Raw genomic sequence first — 20801 nt, forward strand, 5'->3', positions numbered from 1 at the left:
ATCAGTGCTATCATTCAGCAAACAGCGGTCAGGCAGAGTCTCCGTCAGAGACCTACCGCATCCACCGCGCGTGCTCCCGCCTTGCCACTTTTGTAGGGTGGTGTGCTCCAGGACTAGAGCGCTACCCTCCCGGAAGTGGTGGCGGAGCCGGCTGAAGTGCGACTTTCCTCCCTCCAGCCCTCCGCAACAAACGGCAGAAGCCGCGACGGAACGGGGCTCGGGAGAGTCAACACTTGATATTTCAGGCACAGCTAACAGCGGGTTAAGTGCACAATAAGGTCATTTTAAAAACATATTCCAATACAACAAGTTCGTTAAAAATAGTGAGCCAATTTTAAAACAGTTCTAATGCAGACAGCAAAGATTTTAGCTGGTGAAATGTTTTTATCAGTGCTATCATTCAGCAAACAGCGGTCAGGCAGAGTCTCCGTCAGAGACCTACCGCATCCACCGCGCGTGCTCCCGCCTTGTCACTTTTGTAGGGTGGTGTGCTCCAGGACTAGAGTGCTACCCTCCCGGAAGTGGTGGCGGAGCCGGCTGAAGTGCGACTTTCCTCCCTCTAGCCCTCTGCAACAAACTGCAGAAGTCGCGACGGAACGGGGCTCAGGAGAGTCAACACTTGAGATGTCAGGCCCAGCTAACAGCGGGTTAAGTGCACAATAAGGTAATTTAAGAAATTGTAGATCATTTTTAAAACATATTCCAATACAACAAGTTCTTTAAAAATAGTGAGTCAATTTTAAAACAGTTCTAATGCAGACGGCAAAGATTTTAGCTGGGGAAATGTTTTTACAGTGCTATCATTCAGCAAACAGCGGTCAGGCAGAGTCTCCGTCATAGACCTACCGCATCCACCGCGCGTGCTCCCGCCTTGCCACTTTTGTAGGGTGGTGTGCTCCAGGACTAGAGCGCTACCCTCCTGGAAGTGGTGGCGGAGCCGGCGGAAGTGCGACTTTCCTCCCTCCAGCCCTCCGCAAAAAAACGGCAGAAGCCGCTACGGAACGGGGCTCGGGAGAGTCAACACTTGAGATTTCAGGCACAGCTAACAGCGGGTTAAGTGCACAATAAGGTCATTTTAAAAACATATTCCAATACAACAAGTTCTTTAAAAATAGTGATCCAATTTTAAAACAGTTCTAATGCAGACAGCAAAGATTTTAGCTGGCGAAATGTTTTTATCAGTGCTATCATTCAGCAAACAGCGGTCAGGCAGAGTCTCCGTCAGAGACCTACCGCATCCACCGCCCGTGCTCCCGCCTTGCCACTTTTGTAGGGTGGTGTGCTCCAGGACTAGAGCGCTACCCTCCCAGAAGTGGTGGCGGAGCCGGCTGAAGTGCGACTTTCCTCCCTCTAGCCCTCCGCAACAAACGGCAGAAGCCGCGACGGAACGGGGCTCGGGAGAGTCAACACTTGAGATGTCAGGCACAGCTAACAGCGGGTTAAGTGCACAATAAGGTAATTTAAGAAATTGTAGATCATTTTTAAAACATATTCCAATACAACAAGTTCTTTAAAAATAGTGAGTCAATTTTAAAACAGTTCTAATGCAGACGGCAAAGATTTTAGCTGGGGAAATGTTTTTACAGTGCTTTCATTCAGCAAACAGCGGTCAGGCAGAGTCTCCGTCATAGACCTACCGCATCCACCGCGTGTGCTCCCGCCTTGCCACTTTTGTAGGGTGGTGTGCTCCAGGACTAGATCGCTACCCTCCTGGAAGTGGTGGCGGAGCCGGGGGAAGTGCAACTTTCCTCCCTCCAGCCCTCCGCAACAAACGGCAGAAGCCGCGACGGAACGGGGCTCGGGAGAGTCAACACTTGAGATTTCAGGCACAGCTAACAGCGGGTTAAGTGCACAATAAGGTCATTTTAAAAACATATTCCAATACAACAAGTTCTTTAAAAATAGTGATCCAATTTTAAAACAGTTCTAATGCAGACAGCAAAGATTTTAGCTGGTGAAATGTTTTTATCAGTGCTATCATTCAGCAAACAGCGGTCAGGCAGAGTCTCCGTCAGAGACCTACCGCATCCACCGCGCGTGCTCCCGCCTTGTCACTTTTGTAGGCTGGTGTGCTCCAGGACTAGAGTGCTACCCTCCCGGAAGTGGTGGCGGAGCCGGCTGAAGTGCGACTTTCCTCCCTCTAGCCCTCTGCAACAAACGGCAAAAGTCGCGACGGAACGGGGCTCGGGAGAGTCAACACTTGAGATGTCAGGCACAGCTAACAGCGGGTTAAGTGCACAATAAGGTAATTTAAGAAATTGTAGATCATTTTTAAAACATATTCCAATACAACAAGTTCTTTAAAAATAGTGAGTCAATTTTAAAACAGTTCTAATGCAGACGGCAAAGATTTTAGCTGGGGAAATGTTTTTACAGTGCCATCATTCAGCAAACAGCGGTCAGGCAGAGTCTCCGTCATAGACCTACCGCATCCACCGCGCGTGCTCCCGCCTTGCCACTTTTGTAGGGTGGTGTGCTCCAGGACTAGAGCGCTACCCTCCTGGAAGTGGTGGCGGAGCCAGCGGAAGTGCGACATTCCTCCCTCCAGACCTCCGCAAAAAAACTGCAGAAGCCGCTACGGAACGGGGCTCGGGAGAGTCAACACTTGAGATTTCAGGCACAGCTAACAGCGGGTTAAGTGCACAATAAGGTCATTTTAAAAACATATTCCAATACAACAAGTTCTTTAAAAATAGTGATCCAATTTTAAAACAGTTCTAATGCAGACAGCAAAGATTTTAGCTGGCGAAATGTTTTTATCAGTGCTATCATTCAGCAAACAGCGGTCAGGCAGAGTCTCCGTCAGAGACCTACCGCATCCACCGCCCGTTCTCCCGCCTTGCCACTTTTGTAGGGTGGTGTGCTCCAGGACTAGAGCGCTACCCTCCCGGAAGTGGTGGCGGAGCCGGCTGAAGTGCGACTTTCCTCCCTCCAGCCCTCCGCAACAAACGGCAGAAGCCGCGACGGAACGGGGCTCGGGAGAGTCAACACTTGAGATTTCAGGCACAGCTAACAGCGGGTTAAGTGTACAATAAGGCCATTTTAAAAACATATTCCAAAACAACAAGTTCTTTAAAAATAGTGAGCTAATTTTAAAACAGTTCTAATGCAGACAGCAAAGATTTTAGCTGGCAAAATGTTTTTATCAGTGCTATCATTCAGCAAACAGCGGTCAGGCAGAGTCTCCGTCAGAGACCTACCGCATCCACCGCGCGTGCTCCCGCCTTGTCACTTTTGTAGGGTGATGTGCTCCAGGACTAGAGCGCTACCCTCCCAGAAGTGGTGGCGGAGCCGGCTGAAGTGCGACTTTCCTCCCTCTAGCCCTCCGCAACAAACGGCAGAAGCCGCGACGGAATGGGGCTCGGGAGAGTCAACACTTGAGATTTCAGGCACAGCTAACAGCGGGTTAAGTGCACAATAAGGTCATTTAAGAAATTGTAGATAATTTTTAAAACATATTCCAATACAACAAGTTCTTTAAAAATAGTGAGTCAATTTTAAAACAGTTCTAATGCAGACGGCAAAGATTTTAGCTGGGGAAATGTTTTTACAGTGCTTTCATTCAGCAAACAGCGGTCAGGCAGAGTCTCCGTCATAGACCTACCGCATCCACCGCATGTGCTCCCGCCTTGCCACTTTTGTAGGGTGGTGTGCTCCAGGACTAGATCGCTACCCTCCTGGAAGTGGTGGCGGAGCCGGGGGAAGTGCGACTTTCCTCCCTCCAGCCCTCCGCAACAAACGGCAGAAGCCGCGACGGAACGGGGCTCGGGAGAGTCAACACTTGAGATTTCAGGCACAGCTAACAGCGGGTTAAGTGCACAATAAGGTCATTTTAAAAACATATTCCAATACAACAAGTTCTTTAAAAATAGTGATCCAATTTTAAAACAGTTCTAATGCAGACAGCAAAGATTTTAGCTGGTGAAATGTTTTTATCAGTGCTATCATTCAGCAAACAGCGGTCAGGCAGAGTCTCCGTCAGAGAACTACTGCATCCACCGCGCGTGCTCCCGCCTTGCCACTTTTGTAGGGTGGTGTGCTCCAGGACTAGAGCGCTACCCTCCCGGAAGTGGTGGCGGAGCCGGCTGAAGTGCGACTTTCCTGCCTCTAGCCCTCCGCAACAAACGGCAGAAGCCGCGATGGAACGGGGCTTGGGAGAGTCAACACTTGAGAGGTCAGGCACAGCTAACAGCGGGTTAAGTGCACAATAAGGTAATTTAAGAAATCGTAGATAATTTTTAAAACATATTCCAATACAACAAGTTCTTTAAAAATAGTGAGTCAATTTTAAAACAGTTCTAATGCAGACGGCAAAGATTTTAGATGGGGAAATGTTTTTACAGTGCTATCATTCAGCAAACGGCGGTCAGGCAGAGTCTCCATCAGAGACCTACCGCATATATATTTGTGAAAGTAAATCCTCAGCGATTGTCATGATTCAAATGACTGCACACAGCGTGTTGGTTTCTTAGAACTTTAATGGCAACGCATTTCGATCCTTCTGGGTATTCATCATGGCCCAATTACAAACATTTTGCTCTATCGCATTTAAAAAGACATTTTTATAAAGAACATAGAGAAAATACTCTAAACAAGCATTTGCAATGCATCGGTCTCGCCTTTGGGACCTTACATGGTATGTATGTCGTTACTACGCATGCTTTTACAACGCATGCCTTTAGCAGGCAACTTTTACAATGCAAGTCATTACAACGACTTGCGTTGGGGGGGGGGGCGCTGAATAGTGATTAGTTTAATTTACTATTCCAACTCCAGTCCCCATGGATAGTAGGGAAGGTTTTGGATAGTAAATTAAACCATTCCCTATCCTACAGCGCACCCCAGCGCAAGTCGTTGTAACGACTTGCATTGTAAAAGTTGCGTGGTAATGGTAGTGCGTGGTAAAAATTGCATTTTAAACGCTGTTCCCCCCCTTATATGTATTTAGCAATGCAGCATATTAGCCTGGGTGCTGAAACATTTACTATTCTTTAATATGGAGGGAAAGTAAGCACAAAACTGTGTGACACGCCTGGTATGGGAACATATGGAGAGAAAAAAGCTCTGTGAATGTGTGTGTGTAAGTGAATACTGAGAGAATGGAGAGACAGAGATGAAAGGAGAAAGAAGGGTGCGCGTTTGTGTCTAATTGAGAAAGTGTGTGATAGAGAGAAAACAATAGCGAAAGAGAAATAGAGATAGTAAGTGTGTGTGTGTGTTTGTGGAGAGAGAGAGAAGGGGGCAGAAGCTATGCAGCACATAGGAAGGGACAGACAAGATCTGAAGTCGGACAGCTTTGACGGCTCTTCCTTGGCTCCACCCACCCAAGGAGAGGTAATCCTCGGCATGGACAGACAGCTGCTGCAGTCATCAGCCCACTGCAGGCCTGCTTGGGACACCCAGGCAAGCACCGTTAAAGCAATGAACAGTCTGGTTTGTCTCTTTGCCGACTACAAGCACGGATGGCCTCCTATGTAATAGGAATTAAAATGGTAAAACAAAAAGTGAAAATGCTGCCATTTAAAGTTAGAAATGATGGTCTGGTTACGACGGCGTACAAAATTAGGTAATATTGACAGAATAAAGTGCTGATTCCATTTAACATTTTCCCTGCCTTCACTATGTAGATGCATTACTTTTATGGATACTTTTTTGCCCGTCCGTTCTTCTTCTGCATCAGTATTAGACAAGTCTCTGCAATGTGTAGCCAGAGCTAAGTTTGGCACCAGGGCGGAAGCATCCCCTTCTGCTGACCCTGGCTGGGCGGAGTTTACTCTCAGGTGAGCGGGGATGCCAGATGTTGCACTGTGAGGCATGGCGCTACACTCCCAGCTCCTACTCCAACACCCCCAGTGCTCCCGGTTAAGGAGAGGAGGGGACGTGACAGCCAGCCCTGCCCACTTCGGAACCAGTTTTGAGTACTGGCCTGGGCTCAACATTATGTGATTCTGGGCGAATCACCTACTCTCTCCCCAACCTCTAGAAAACAGACTGCCCCTTTGTGTGACATCACTGGTGCTCATGTAAAGCGCTACAATACATGCGGCAGAGTTCGTGCTGTATAACACTACAAAAAGAAATTAAATAAAATCATCCTAACGTATAGAGCGGACCATCGCCCCAGCAATTGTCTGTAGCAGCTGGCCGCTGCCCAATCACGGCTGACGGCTGCAGGAGAGGCGAGGACCCCGGCTGCACACAGGAGCAGCAGGAGAGAGGCTCCCAGGTGCATGGTGCGCTGAGAAGCAGGCGGCCTCAGCAGACCCGCTGCTAGGAGCGTCTTGAAGCGGGATGAGCAGCGCCTGCACTCTCTCCACGCTGACTCTGGATTGCGGTGTTGAATCAGCTAGTCACGTGACCTAACGTCCTGAGGCGGCCCTTTCGAGGTCAGGCAACTACGTCCAATCAGAGATGAGTGAGGCCAAGCGCTCTGTGCTTTGCCTGGCCTAAAGCATGGATTACAGGGACACACTAACACTGGCAGACTGCTTTTGAGGGCTTTACCAAGAGGGGCTAGTGAGGGGGGATGTTGGACTTGGCCCTTTTGGCAGGTTCACCCCGAAACTTTTTGCATTTGCCTAGCCTGTTTCTGTAACCTGGTGTTGTTGATTTTAGGCCTCAGCGCACTTTTCTCTGTGGTCCAGGTGTAAAGTGTGTGCGCTCTCTATGTATGTGTAGTGAGAGTGGCCTGCCCTCCCATAGGAATGCATAGGGCATATGTGTGTCCATGGTAGTCCCTGATGTGTGGGGAGTGCAGGGTCGAGTTTGGTATGTCTGGGGCCTTTGGTGATTTCTGGGCCCCCAGCGCCTCGTGGGCGCTTTACTTTGATTTCTGGGCAGAGCGCTGTCGTTTTCTCTCGGGGGAAGCGCTCCTGCCCTGTTGCTGCCAGTGCGGGTGCCACCCCATTTTTTTTATGCCCCCGAGTGTGCAGGTGCCCACCCTGCGTCTTCGTTTTCTTTGTATAAATTATTAAGGGTGCCACCCCGTTTTATATGAGCCTTAGCGGGTGCCCACCCCGCTTCTACTTTTATTTCTACTCACGAGGGAGCCTACCCCTCATTTTAATATGGCCGAAATTGCCCTGGGAGATTGCCGCCGTGGCCCACCTGTTTGTGGGCGGGGCCGCAGACGGAATAGGAAGTGCTGGGGAATTGGAGCTGTGTCAGGGGGAGGACGGGAGCCCACCCCGCCTCCTCGCGTGCTGCTAAGTGTTGATCCTGACAGTGGCCCACGTGGCCCTCTCCTGTGCAAATAATCCCTTGTGAATATTGCCCGTGCCAGTTGGCACAATGTATATTGTGTGATTACTATCTAATGTTTTTTGAAAATACAAAAGTTATTTTTATATAACCTTGTGTGGAGTTCCTTTTGTGGTGTGCCTGGGATGTTGTTGCTGTGTGCGTCGCAAATGCTTTACACATTGCCTCCGGGATAAGCTGTCTGCTCGTGCCAAGCTACCAAGGGGGTGAACAGGGGTTATCTTTGGTGTGTAACTCCCTTGCCCTGACTAAAGTGGTGGTTTCTGCCTGGCTTTGGCGCAAGCCTTAGCCAACCCGAAATCCCATTTCTAACAGGGGGGTGTGGTTGAAAGTGCTCCTCCCTCCCAGCAGCAAAGTTCCAGTCCAGTTGTCACAGATTGGGACTGTGCCTAGTAGCTGCAACTGCAGAAACAGGCGGTTTCAGCATGCTCTGAATGCTCTCCCATACTGAGTGCACATCCCCCTGTTTACCGATAAAGGTGTGTATCAGGGCCTCAGTGAGCCCAACAAAACAAGCATTGGCTTGCTTTACCATGGAAACAGTGGAAACTTACTGTAGGCGAGAACTTCCAGAGCACTCAGGAAGAGAAACAACGTAAATGCATGCACACGCTGATGACACGTTGAATGCGGACTACTTTAAAACAAGCATTTGCAATGGAATACGACTCGCATTTGCGCGTGACGTATTACATTACAAATGAGAGTGCGGGCATTTAAAAAAGTAATAACGGGAGTGGAGCAGTGATGGGGTCAAAAAGTGATGAACTGCGGGAGGGGTGGGGGGACATAGGGCATAAAATAATGTTTGAGTAAAGGGGCAATAGCCTTGGATGTGTACAAATTACACCATGGCCGTCAGGAGGAGAGAATAACAAGTAGAAAACCAATGAGAAGGCAAAATCCAGGCTTTATGTCACGCTCCGTCGGCTCCTCGGGATCAGGATGAAGCTCAAATGGGTCCACCTCCAGCTTTCCCCGCACTCTGATTAACTAAGCATATACCGAGTGCAAAAGTAAGCAGGCGAGGCAAAAAGAAAGGGTGGGAACAGCAGTGGAAGCGGTATACCTGCAACAAAAGACCACACATTAATACATGCTCTCTCCTCAATACTCTTTCTGTATAATCATGCTGAAAGAATAACAATACCTGATATACTTTCAGGAACTAGCTTTGGATTTTCTTCTCTCTTGATGATTATCTCTCTCACCAATGGAAAGGTATCCCAATATCATTCACCCTAAAAACTAAAGGAAGGCCTCCTGCAAACCAGATTACCCGGATTACCTCATCCAGATTAACAGAAGGTAATGTTAAGGAAATAGTAAGGACAACTAAATGGCAAGCTGGCTCTATAAGTTCTGGGTTGGACAATTCACTCATAGAAACAGGCAATACGAAATTCTAGAACTAGTCTGAGGAAAAGCGCTTATTCATCCAACCAAATACGATACCTCCCAGAAGGCTCCAGAGAGAGCAACGTCCCAGCTCCGTAACTGTTCTTGAAAGGTGGTACTCGTATCTACTCCGCCGAATAGATTACCGAAGGAGTGGCCAAAAACCAGGAGGGGGAAATCCAGCGTCTCCCGGATAGCCGATAACACAACAAAGGAACTAACGCTGACCGCCACAAGAGGGAGAAATCCGGCATCTCTTGGACAGCCGAACAACACAAACAAAAGAGTGATTCCCTGGGACGGAACGAGAGGGGGCAATCCTGCGTCTCCCTTCCAATCTTGAACCACAGATCAGGGAGAGCGTTTACCGGAACGGAACAGGAGGGGACAATCCTGCGTCTCCCTGCCGCCGCCAAATAAACCTCCCAAAGGAAACATAACAAGGCGTTCTGCTCAGCCGGGCAGAACGCAACCAAGGCACACAATGAACACAGCAGCCGCTGTGAACTGTAAGTTTCGAGTACTTCCAGTGGCTTAGAGGGGACAAGGCGTCCGCTAACCACTTCCTCCCTACTGACAAGAATCACATGCGAGGCACCCTTTGTCTCGCGTGATTATATAGCGCCTCTGGTCCCTCCCAGGAGGATGGCCTTCTGGGAGACTTAGTACCACCTAGCTGAATCCAGGTAGGCACCAGTCAGACCCTGACAGTACGCCCCCCTCCCAAGTGCCTCCTAGCACCGGGCTTCCCGGGGCAACGTTGATAGAACATCCGGATCGCCCTCGGAGCATGAATGGCAGAACATGGTTCTCAAGAGTCATCTTCCGACGGATACCCCTTCCAGTATACCAGAAACCACAACCGTCCCTGGCAGAACCTAGAGTCCCGGATACTGCGAACCTCATATTCCAACTGGCCATCCCTCAGCACAGGCGGCACCACTTTGCTCGTGTCCCCCCAGCCAGTTCAACAAACTACAATGGAACACCGGATGTATTCTCAATGAAGCAGGCAGTTTGAGTTTGTAGGCCACAGGGTTTATTCTGCGAAGGACGGCATAAGGACCGATAAAGCGAGGATGGAAAATGCTGCGGTAACGAAAACGAATGTTTTTCGTAGAAAGCCAGACCTTGTTGCCAAACTGATACTCGGGACCATCCTGTCGGCGTTTGTCGGCCCACTTCTTGTAGGAGGTTTTTGCTTGATCCAGAGATTTTTGGATCCGACCGTGGGTTTTTATGAGCGATTTTACATGGGCGGCCACCCTTGGATGGTTTTGTACTTCACTGGGGATCACCAAAGGCAGCGTGTTAGCATAGAACCCTGTGTTAGCCATGAATGGGGTTTCCCTTATCGAACTATGCCAGGCATTGTTGTAAGACAGTTCAGCCAACCACAACATGGAAACCCAGGATTGAGCCGCCTCCTCTGAATAGCATCTCAGGTATTTCTTTAGTGTCCGATTCAGTCTTTCGGTCTGTCCATCCGTTTGAGGATGGAAACTGGTGGATAATGCATCTTCCACATGAAGGGCCTTGCACCACATGTGCCAAAAGCGAGCCACGAACTGGGGTCCTCGGTCCGAAATGATGACTTTTGGGATTCCATGTATTTTCATCAAATGAGTTAGCAATAGTTGTGCTGTTTGACTGGCCGTCCGCAGGTTCTTGCACGGAATGAAATGTTCCAGTTTAGTTAAACTATCAACCACCACCAAGATGGCGTTACATCCTTGATCATCAGGTAAGCCGACTATGAAGTCCACACTGATTGTGTGCCATGGGTGTGAAGGCGTTGGTAAGGGAACAAGCTTCCCTTTGCTCTTGGTCTGCTCTCCTTTGGCTCTAGCGCAAGTGTCACACTGTTGAACCCATGTCTTCACATCCTTTGACAAGCCCTTCCACCAGAACTGACGTTTCACAAGGTGCAAAGTTTTCTGGTTACCTAGATGGCCTTCTACTACTGCATTGTGACACCAATTGAAAGCCTGCAAGCGGAGAGGGTGAGTGGGTAAATACAACTTCCCCTCGTATAAGGGTATCCCATGCTTATGGGTTCTATGTGGGTCCTGACCTGCCCATGCCTGCCAATGAGCCTGACTACGATGACCAGCAACTTGTTCCATAAACCGTCCTGCTGTGATAGTGCACAAGACTTTCTCAGGTGTTATGATGGCTCGTTGTACTTCTTGTGATGTAATAGCGTTCTCTCCTTGTCCCGAGAGAGAGAGTCAGCCTTCCGGTTGTCAGATCTGGGGGGGAAAGTGATCACGAAGTCATAGCCTGCGAAGAACAGCATCCATCTCATCTGACGGTGTGAAAGATGGCGGGCTGTTTTCATGAACATTAGGTTTCGATGATCAGAGTATACTGTTATCAGATGTTGCGCTCCCCACAGGTAGTGTCACCACTCCAGGAAAGCCTTTTTTATTGCCAGAAGCTCTTTTTCTGCCACTGTGTAATTAATCTCGGCAGAAGTAAGCTTTCTGGACAGGAATGCCACAGGATGCATTTGACCGGTTCCTCGGTCCCTCTGAGATAAGACAGCCCCCACCGCTGAGTTCGAGGCGGTGCACAGACAAAATATCGACTCCAAAATATCGAATGGACAAAATATTGAGTTAAAAATATCGACAACAATAAAATATCGATAACAAAAATATCGTTGGTCAAAATATCGACTAAAATAATGATAAAAAAATATCGAGTACAAAAATATCGACTCAAAAAAATTGAAAAGACAAAATATTGATAAATAGTCAAAGTAAAAAATATAGATAATATGTAGAAAAAAGGTTAAAAAAAAAAATTATTAATAGTAATATAAATTGTAGTTAATGTTTAGGAGCGGATGTTGGGTTAATAGGGGATAAGGGTGGGGAGTAATTTAATAATAATTAATTAATTAATATATGTTTGTACATATTTTTAATTTTTAATTAATAATTAATTGGTAATTAATTAATATTAATTAGTTAATTAATTAATATAATTTTGTACATATTTTTTATTAGTAATTAATTGGTAATTAAATAATATTAATTAGTTAATTACATTAATTAAAGTAATTTATTTATATATATAATTTTTAGTTATTGTTAATTAATTAATTGGGAAAAAATAATATTAATTTTTAAATTAAATTAATTACAACTAATGTGCTAATATATTTACTTTATTGTTATTGTTAATTAATAATTAATTGTTAATTAAATAATATTAATTAATTTGGGGTAAATGAGTATTTTTAGGGTTCAGGGTCAGTTTTGGTTTTTTGGGTAAAGGGGTATTTTTAGGGTTCAGGGTCAGTTTTTGTTTTTTGGGTAAAGGGGTATTTTTAGGGTTCTGGGTCAGTTTTCAGTTTTTGGGTAAAGGGGTATTTTTAGGGTTCAGGGTCAGTTTTCAGTTTTTGGGTAAAGGGGTATTTTTAGGGTACAGGGTCAGTTTTCAGTTTTTGGGTAAAGGGGTATTTTTAGGGTTCAGGGTCAGTTTTCAGTTTTTGGGTAAAGGGGTATTTTTAGGGTTCAGGGTCAGTTTTCAGTTTTTGGGTAAAGGGGTATTTTTAGGGTTCAGGGTCAGTTTTGGGTTTTTGGGTAAAGGGGTATTTTTAGGGTTAAGGGTCAGTTTTCAGTTCTTGGGTAAAGGGGTATTCTTTGGGTTCAGGGTCAGTTTTCCCTACTGTTGCACCCACTGGAGTGGGAATAGTAATTTTAACCCCTACGCTATCCAACGCTTTCCCTACGCTTGCACTCTTTGGAGTGGGAATAGTATTTTTTACACTTCTGGTATCGTATGGTAATATAATAGTATCTTATTTAAATATAGTATGTTACTATATATATATGTTTTAACAAATAAGATTGTAAACATTTTTTTTTATTATTTTCATTTATTATTTAATTATTATAAGATAATTTAAGTATTTTTAAGTTTAAAGTATTTTATTAAGGCAAAAAAAAACACGGGGAGGGGAGCAGGAGGTCAGGTAAACATACAATACAAAAAGCAAAACGTTGCAACGAGTCAGAGGAAGAAGAGGGAGGCAGGATGCCCCAGAGGGTGAGAAGGCAAAAACATAAGGCAATAAGGCATTGTGAACAACCCCCCTGTAGGCCCCCACTCCCTAGGCAAGGCCAAGCCAGAATAGTACTCTGCGACACAGCAAAAGAGGAGCACACCGTTCCACCAGCCCCTCGACCCCAGAAAAGGAGGAGAAAGAAAAGCAAGGAGGAAAGAAAAGAAAAAAAATTACCCCAACATCCCCGTCCGAAAGTCAGCATTAGAAGCATATAACCCCACTCCCCACCCCCAACCCCCGGGCCCCAATCCGCACAATCACTCCGCCGCTGGCGCCGGCGGTGTCAGCCTAAGGAGGCGCAAGTACCGTGGACACGTTAGCTCGCGAAATTCCGTGGACAGCAGTGCCAAAAAGGGATGCCAGAGCTCCTCAAACTGGTCAACATTCCCAGCCACCGTTAGCGATATCTTCTCCATACCCAGTACTTGCCAGAGCCTATGCAACCAACCAGTGATAGAAGGGGCAGTGGGGGTGCGCCAAAGGACAAGTATGTTCTGAATGGCAGAGCCTAGCGCAATCGCAATCTGCCTGCCCCTGCGGGATTTCAGCGGGTACATCAAGTCATTGGGGAGGCCAAGCAGGACATACGCGGGGAAGCGCGGGAGCTCAGTCTCAAAATGCCTATCCACCTCATCTAAGACTTCCTTCCAGTAGGCCGACAGCACCGGGCACTCCCAGAGAATGTGCGTGAGGGTGCCCTCCTGTCCGCAGCCGCGCCAGCAACCCTTATCGCCTAGTTTGCGCATCTCGTAGAGCCGCTCCGGGGTGTAGTACCAATAGGTGGATACTTTAGTGAAGGTTTCCGTCAGCCCAGTGTGGTACGCAGAGTGCCTCGCCCGATACGCAATCTTGTCCCATTCTTTGTGGCTCAGGGCCCCGCCCAGTTCCCTGTGCCAGCGCTCCCTCCCTGGGTTATGGTAGTGAAACGGCGGGGGTTGGAGAAATTTATACAAAGCAGTGATGAGTTTGGCGTCCGAGGCCCGGGTCACCAACCATCGCTCATAGGGCGTAATCGTACGGGCGGCGACGTCACGCACTGAGGGTTGGAGAGCCCAGTGGCGGACTTGCATGTAACGCAGTCTGTCCCTCTCCGTCAGGCCAAACTCCTGTCGGAGCTGCTGGAAGGGGAGCACGCCCTCCGGCCCGTAGATCTGGAAAAGCGCCCTACATCCCGCACTCACCCAGTGGGAGAAAGCCCCCGGCTCCAGGCCCGGAGTGAAGTCCGGGTTGCCAGCAATGGGAGTGAACGGCGACGGAAAAGTGGTGAGCTCCCGAAGCTCACACACCGCGTCCCACACTCTTAGCGGGACCCGGGTGATAAAGGAGGCGTAGAGATTAGGCGGGCGATGAATGCGCCGTAGGAACGGGACCTCCTGGAGGGTACGGCCTGCGACTGCCTGGTCTTGAAAGAGCCAGTGTTTGTCCGATTCCCACCGGCTCCACTCCACCAGGTACCGGAGCTGCGCCGCCTGAAAGTACTTCCGGAGGTCCGGGACCCCGAGACCTCCCGCCTCCGGGGCAAGCATGGAGAGGACCCGCTTCATCCGAGGCTTACGGCCCTGCCACACAAAGCGGGAGATGTCTGCCTGCGCCTGCCGTATCCAGCCCACGGGGGGCTGAAGAGGTAGAGCGCGAAAAAGATACAGGATCTGGGGCAGTATCGTCATCTTCACCGCCGCAATACGGCCCAGCCACGAGAGCGGGCCCTTATTCCATCGGCCGAGTTCCTCCTTTATCTTTTTGCCTAGAGAGGAATAGTTAGCTGCGACCATGGCAGGCAGGGTGGGAGCAAGCAAAATGCCGAGGTAAGGCACCGTGGAAGAGGACCACTGCAAAGGGAAAAGACTTTGAAGGTCCCGTCTGGTGTCGGCAGAGAGCGACACATCCAGTGCAGCCGACTTGGCCATGTTCATTTTAAAGCCCGCAACGCGGGCAAAAGCGTTCAGTTCCTGGATGCAGGCAGGGAGTGACCGCCTGGGGTCATCTAGGGTCAGCAAGACATCGTCCGCGTATAAGCTGACAGTGTGTGCGTATTGCCCCATCTTCACCCCAATAGCGTCCGGGTTGTCGCGGATCCTCTGCGCAAACGGCTCCATATAAAGGGCGAAGAGGAGCGGCGAGAGAGGGCAACCCTGCCTCGTGCCGCGCTCAATGGTGAAGCTGCTGGAGCTGTGTCCATTGACACGCACTGACGCCGACGGTCTCCTATAGCAGTTAAAGACCATAGTGCGGAACTTCTCGCCGATCCCCAGTTTCCCAAGGACCAGCTCGAGGTATGGCCAGTGAACCCTATCAAAGGCCTTCTCCGCGTCGACCGATAGGAGCATCCGCTCCCCCGGGATGCGTGAGGCCTTTTCCAGCACGTGCGTCACCCTCTTCGTGTTGTCGACCGTCTGCCTACCGGGTACAAAACCGGCCTGATCCGCCTCCACCAAACCTGGTAAGTGTAGACCCAGTCTGGCCGCCAAGAGTCCGGTGTAAAGCTTGAGGTCCACATTTAGGAGCGAAATGGGCCGGTACGAGCCGCACAAGGTCCGGTCCTTCCCCGGCTTGGGGATAACCGACACAGTCGCCGAGAGGAGGTCCGGTGGGATGGCGCCCGGTTCGGAGAAGGAGTTGAACAAGCGGGCCAGGAGAGGAGCGACAGTGGGACAGAAGGTCTTGTAGAACAAGGCCGTGTAGCCATCCGGGCCCGGGGCTTTACCATGCTTCAGCCGTGCGATCGCGGAGATGACCTCCTCCACGTGAATGTCCCTCTCTAGGTGGTCCGCCTGGGAGGGGTCCAGGGCCGGGAGGGTCACGGATTCCAGATAGGCCTCAGCCTCTCCCGGTGGGGAAGGTTCTGAAGCGTACAGTGCCTCGTAAAAGGATCGAAAGGTATCTGCCACCTCCGCGTCACCGGAGACCGGGGTCCCATCCACTCCCACCAGCTCCTTCACCACATTGCGTTGCTGCGCAGCCCTGAGCCTATGGGCCAGGAGCTTGCCGCACCTGTCTCCGCCGGTGTAAAAGGCATGTTTCAGGCGCAGCGCTGCGTACTCCGCCCGATCTAGATCCAACGCAGAGAGGAGTTTCCGTGCCGCCTTCAGTTGCTTCCAAACACGAGGAGCCCCCGTCCGGCGGTGGACCTGCTCAAGCTCCCTAACCTGCGCCGTTAGTTCTTCCCTCTTGCGCTGGCGTTCCTTGTTTTCCGCCGAGGAAATGGAGATAAACTCTCCCCTGACGACTGTTTTCAGAGCCGCCCACTGCGTAGCCAGGGACGTGTCAGAGTTGTTATTGTGGGTCAGGTAGTCCTGGATGACCTCCTCCACTCGCTTCACCACCGATTTCTTATGGAGAAGCGTGTCCCGAAGCCGCCACATCCCTCTCGAGGGGGGGCCGCCGGCCACGCAAAGACTCCGGAAACCGGCGCATGATCGGACAGGGACAGGACCCCGATGTCCGCCGCCGTGGCGGCCGAGCGAAGTGGGCCGCTCACCAAAAGATAATCCAACCGCGAATAAGTGCGGTGTGCGTGGGAAAAGTAGGAGTAGTCCCTATCAGTGGGATGCATGGTGCGCCAAAGGTCGTGCAGGTCCATCTCCGCAATCTGGTCCCGTACCGCCTTAGAAAGCTCCCCTGTCTGCGGAAAGCGCTGGGCAGACCTATCTAGAGTGGAGTCGAAGACCATATTCAGGTCTCCCCCCAGGATGATATGGCGATCGGGCGAGGCAGTAACGTCCACCAACACCGATTCCAGGAAACGATCCTGGTGGTCGTTTGGGCTGTAAACCGAACCAACCGTAAAGGTAACACCTCCTAAGCGCATGCGATATACTAAAAGCCTCCCCTTCTGCTCAGCATGTTTATACAGCACCTCCCCCCTAAAGGAGCTGGCTAGAAGAATGGCCACCCCAGCGGTCTTAGTCGCAGCAGAGGAAAAGAGTTGCGTGGGGAACTTGGCAGAGCGCAACCTATGGCAATCTCTGGAGAGTAAATGGGTCTCCTGCAGGAGGCAGATATCCGCCTGCGACCCCTCTAACAGGGAGAGGATCGCCCTACGCTTCACGGGGTTATTCAGACCCTTGACATTAAGGGTCACTACGTTCAGGGGTGGCATCGCCTCCAGGGAAACAGCGCGCTATGCAGCAGGCGGGGGATCAGCGGAGGGGGCGCGCGGGGCAGGGGCGCAGGGAAGGCCAGAAGCGGCATCGTACGCGTTTGGACAACTTCGGACGGGACCCCCCCCACAACAAACCAACAATGAAACCCCCCCAAAAACCACGTATGGCAACCGGCCAAAACAAAAAGCAAAAAACAGCACCCCATAGTCTCAGTCTAGCCCAAACGGGCGAGTCTGCAGAAAACAGTCAAGTGGACGTCCAGCCACACACCACCCCCCCACCCCCCCAGCCCCCAGCCCAGCATCGTTAAAGCTAAGAGCCTCTCCCCCCGGAGAAAAGTCAGGCCGTTAAGGCCACACCAGTAGATTCAGGCGAGTTCCTGGCCGCAGTCCTCAGGGCCTCCGCCATTTCAGCTCTGATGGTGGGCGAGTCTGGGCGACTCGCTGGTGCTGACGATGGGCGCCTTCTCGACCTCCGTCGGCCCCGCCGCTCGGGGCGCCTCCATGCGGGTGTAGCCCCGTCCTCCTCCGTAGCAGTAAGACCCAGCACCCCGCAGACATCTTGTAAGGAGCGCAGCTGATGCAGTACCCCATTCCATCGAAAGATAAGACGGAAGGGGTGACCCCAGGAATAGGCTGTCTCGTGCTCTCGCAGAAAGTCCGTAGCGATGCGGAAAGACCTGCGCTTTTGCAGTGTGATGGCGGACAGGTCCTGATAGAGCGCCACAGGTCTTTCGCGGAAGGTCAGCGGTTGCTTCCTACGGGCCTCCGTCATGATGCGCTCCTTTAGAGGGAAATCCGGCAAGAATGCCAGGATATCAGGCGGGGGTGCCGATGACTGGCGCTGGCGGCCCACCCTGTGTGCTCTGTCAATGCGGATGGGGAAATCCGCCCCTTCCTCCAAGATGTCGCGGAACAGGTCCCGCAGATAAGCCACTAGGTCCGCACCTTCATCGGCGGATGGAACACCCCGCACCCGGATGTTATTCCGTCTGGACCTGTTCTCGAGGTCCTCCGAGTGGGCCTGGAGCTCGACACATTGCTCCCGGAGGCAGAGGACATCCTGTTGGAGATGGGTTATCTCCTCATCGCGACGTTGAGCCGCCGTCTCCACAGTATCGACCCGTTCGTCTAGGCCCTCGACTTCCCTGCGCACCTCCCGGACCTCTCCAGCCACTTCGGTCTTAAGAGTCTGAAATTCCTCCTTGAGGGAGGTGAATAAGTCCTCCATGAAGGACCGCGTGACCGGCGGCTCGCTCGCAGTTGCGTCCGTTGATGCCCGGGAGGCCCCCGGGGACGGCAGCGTCCTGTCGCGTAGTTGCTGGGACCTGCCGAGCATTTCCGGCAAGGTGCGATCTCCCCGTGCTGCGCCACGTCTTCCAGTCATCTTGGGGCCCGGCAAAGCCCAGGGTTAGTTGCTGTAGACGAGCGCCACCGCTCGCGGGCACCAGATGTGAGGCCCTCGCCGAGGACAAGGGTAGTGCGTCACAGGCGACAAAATGGCGGTCCGGGCCTGGGCAAGACGGCCCCCGGGCCAGTAGGGCAGGCAGCAATGTCCGAAGAGTAGGCCTCCCGTCTCGTGCTCCCAGGGAGGGCAGCCGATGAGCTGGCGCCAGAATGAGTCGAGGCTCCCGTGTGAGAAGGGCGCAGGCAGGGGTCACTGGGCTCAGCCACCCAAAGACAAGATGGCGGGAGGGTGGGACCCCAGAAGGCAGCCCGGGCCAGCAAGTCCGTGGGCAACTCTCAAGTGATAACGGGTCCGGAAAGTATGAAACCGGTGCCTCCCTCCATCACCAGTTGATTTGCCCGGCTCGGGAACTGCTCGAATTCCGCCATCCAGCGCCTCCGGGCGCGGAGTTTGCAAGGCGTCGCCCTTCGAGACCCCGGGTAGTGGGGGGATCGCCGGTACAGGGCTAAGGTCCGTCGCCCAGCAATGGTGCCTGCCACCAGGGCACCGGCCAGGAAACCACCTCACTCCGCGGAGTCCGCTCCTTCGGGATCTCCGGCGTTCCGCTGTTCAGCACTCGGGCCAGCCAAGGCGCGCGGACAGCGCCGCACTACGCTCCGCCTCCAGGCTCTTCTCCTCGGGGCGACCCGGGCTCTAATCCTCGGAGCGATCTCCGAATAAACTTTTCGGGAACTTCCCCCGGGGCCCCAGAAGTCAAAGTGGTACCAAAATGTGCCCCAGGAGCTCCGGCACAGGCATCTCGCCCGCAGTGCAGCCGCGGGGGGAGAGAAGCGCAGGAATCGGGGCTCGAGCTGAGCCGGGCCGGAGGAGCTACGGGAGGAAGCGTCCGCTCACCCCGCCATCTTGGCCACGCCCCCCAATTTAAGTATTTTTAAGTATATTTTAGTAATTAAATTTGAATATTAATTTAATTTAACACTGTTTTTAATAAAATCGATATTTTTTACAACTATATTATTGTAAACGATATTTTGTACTCGATATTTTTGTACTTACCTGTTTGTAGATACAAACTCGATATTTTGACTGTCGATATTTTGTCCACGATATTTTTGCAAGTCGATATTTTGTCCCTCGATATTATTTCAGTGATCCGTCCGAGGCATCTGCCTCGACTACAAATGGAATGTCTAACTGGGGATGTCTCAGTATAGGAGCCGTACTGAAGGCTTTTTTCATCTGTTCGAAATCCCCCATGGCCTCTGAAGTCCACACAAAGGGTACCCCCTTTCTCAGCAATCTAGTGACTGGAGATGCCAACAGGGAGAAATGTGAGATAAATCTCCTATAATAGTTGGAAAACCCTAAGAAGCATTGAACATCTTTCACACTCTTAGGTACGGGCCATTGTTGCACTGCCTCCACCTTTCTGTCTGCCATTCGAAACCCCCAAGAATTCCACCTCAGTAACACTAAACTCACATTTACTGAGTTTACAGTAGAGGCTGTTGTCCAATAACCGCTTCAAAATCAAGATGACATGACTGACATACTGTGCCTGTGACCTTGAATAGACCAGCATGTCATCTATGTATACGATGACAAACTGGTCTATGTATTCCTTTAGCACATCATTTAAAAAAATACTGGAAAGCCGCCGGGGCGTTACACAACCCGAACGGCATAACCAAGTATTCATACTGTCCATCCTTGTCTTAAACGCCGGCTTCCACTCATCGCCCTTGCGGATTCTCACCAAGTGATAAGCCCCTCGAAGATCCAACGTGGTGTAAATGTTGGCCTCACGTACTTGGTTCAGCAGAATAGGGATGAGTGGAAGCGGATACCGATTTCTCACCGTTTGCTTGTTCAACAGGCGATAGTCAATGCAGGTCCTTAGGTCTCCATTGGCTTTCACTGTGAAAAACAAAGGGAAGGCTGCTGGAGACCTAGAGGGACGAATGAACCCAATAGCGATGAAGTGCTTCAGATACTTCTGTAGGTGCTTAGTCTCAGGCTCAGATAGTGCATACACTCTGCAGGATGGTACTACTGCCCTGTCTATCAAATCTATGCGACAATCATATTCGCGATGCGGTGGTAATGTCTCCGCCTTGATCTCGCTGAAAACCTCTCCGTAGCCTTCATAGGCTACTGGCAACTCCACTTCCTTCTCCGCTACTGTGGCCACTTCGTAAACCTGGGCTAACGCTAAGATATGTGAACTAGTATCTCTCATACATGTAATTTAACATTCGTCCAAAAGAAACCTGATAGTCTTGAGTCTCCAATCCATGGTAGGATTGTGATGTCCTAACAAGGGCATCCCCAGGATAACCTGATATTGAGGGGCCTCGATTATGTTTAATACCTGGGTTTCCACAAGGTCTGAGGGATTCCCTTGTAGAATCAGTTCCACTTCTTCAGTGTGTTCAGTGAATGGACCGGATTTTAACGGGGTACCGTCCACTGCCAGTACCCTTTCTGGTTTGTGATTGGGCACACGCCCTAACCCCAGGCGACATACCAACCCGTCATCTATGAAATTCCCGGCG

Source organism: Lissotriton vulgaris, chromosome 9, assembly GCF_964263255.1.
Source record: "Lissotriton vulgaris chromosome 9, aLisVul1.2, whole genome shotgun sequence".
NCBI classification, from domain to species: domain Eukaryota; kingdom Metazoa; phylum Chordata; class Amphibia; order Caudata; family Salamandridae; genus Lissotriton; species Lissotriton vulgaris.